This window comes from Phyllostomus hastatus, unplaced genomic scaffold (assembly GCF_019186645.2).
Source record: "Phyllostomus hastatus isolate PE091 unplaced genomic scaffold, TTU_PhHast_1.1 phas_scaffold_555, whole genome shotgun sequence".
In the NCBI taxonomy this organism is placed as follows: Eukaryota; Metazoa; Chordata; class Mammalia; order Chiroptera; family Phyllostomidae; genus Phyllostomus; species Phyllostomus hastatus.
This window is the reverse complement of record NW_025334036.1, coordinates 11,232,959-11,234,530: the sequence shown is the minus strand read 5'-3', so window position 1 is coordinate 11,234,530 and position 1,572 is coordinate 11,232,959. Positions and strand designations below refer to the sequence as shown.

The following is a 1,572-nucleotide window of genomic DNA, read 5'->3' as shown; positions in this document are numbered from 1 at the left end:
GGGCTTCTGTGGATATTTTCTCAGCCTCAGACAGTAAGTGGAGATCAGAAGAAATCTATCAACCCCGGTTTAGTTTGGAAATTGTTTTCCCAGATGACAGACAGCACCATACTCATTGGATGAGGAAGAGACAGCCAGACCGCCAGACAGAGAGACAGAGATACAGATTGAGAGAACGAGATGGATTCCTTAAACAATGGTCCAGTCCTTGAAACTATGTTTGCTTTTCTTTTTACAATGTTTGTGCATCGGTGTGTGTATTTGTGATAAAATATTTACATAATAGCCTTTTAAAATAAACAAAATATAGAAAAGCTAGTAAAACTTCATTTAAAAAGAAATACATATTTATAGTTAAAATAATTTTTAAAGGGGAGTAAAACACATATATATGTATTTTTATATATGTATATGTATTTTATATACATATGTATATATGTATTTTATATGTATATTTTAGATATATATTTGGAAAAGAAACATCAGAAGAACAACTAAAAACACACAACATGAGCTACCTTTAGGAGAGGAAGAGGACATCGATAATATAACACTTTTCTAGATATATCCCGTGATACAGTGTTCAATTAGCAATACTCGCGCCTCGGATAAACCTCATTGGCTACGATACTGCCACTGCGCAAAGCTACCCATGATACAGTTTTGACTTTGGAGACATAAAAGTGCTTTACAAGTTTTTTAAAAAATAAATGAAATCAAGGAAAAGAGGCAATCTGTAAAACCTGAAAACAAGGCAAGAAAATATACAGTAATTTTGTGACCTCACGCACAGAGTAAAGAATTATTTCCACAAAGTGCTTTAACTATATGTTCTTAGTGAAAATATATTCTAAGAAAAATAGCAGTGCAAATCTTAAATTTCATTCAGTAGTCTGTTAGTAATGACGTCACCATTATTACTTTGAAATTGTTACATATATGTATGTGTATATTTATTAAATATAAACTTGTATATTCACTAGTCTAATAACTGATATATAATGATTAGCTGTTATATATGTGTATTAACAAATATATTGGTATATTTAATATATATTAGTATTAACATGTATATTAGCAATATTACATTATATATAAAAGTTTCAAAGTTACATATAAATAGAACAATTTCAAAGTAATGATGTTAATATTACATATAAGTATTTATAGTATATGCTAATAATGCTGATGTTATAAGTTTTTATACTAGCTTTATATTAATTAATACATCAACACATATTAATGTATGTTAACATTGTTAAGAACCAAGATTTCCCATTTAAAAGAAAAGAGAAAACTGTACAAAAATCAAAGAAGATAAAATTTTGCAATTCTAATCTAAGCTTAAAAAATCAGTAATTTTTCTAAAGAAACTCTAACAAAAGGAACTATATGGAAATAGATGTTCTAGCTCTGTGTATCTGTATGCATGTTTGAGATAAAACATTTATAATGATAGTCTTTTAAAACAAAACATAGAAAAGTTAGTGAAACTCCACTTAAAAAAAGTAAAAACATTCTTATATTTAAAATAATTTTTAAAGGTAACAAAATATAAACGTATTTGCAAAA

At 27.4% G+C, this 1,572-nt stretch overlaps 1 pseudogene; it reads right to left on the bottom strand.

The window, feature by feature from the left end:
• Positions 1-481: 481 nt before the first annotated feature.
• LOC123809852 lies at positions 482-648 on the bottom strand (annotated as a pseudogene).
• Between the last annotated feature and the right edge of the window lie 924 nt (positions 649-1,572).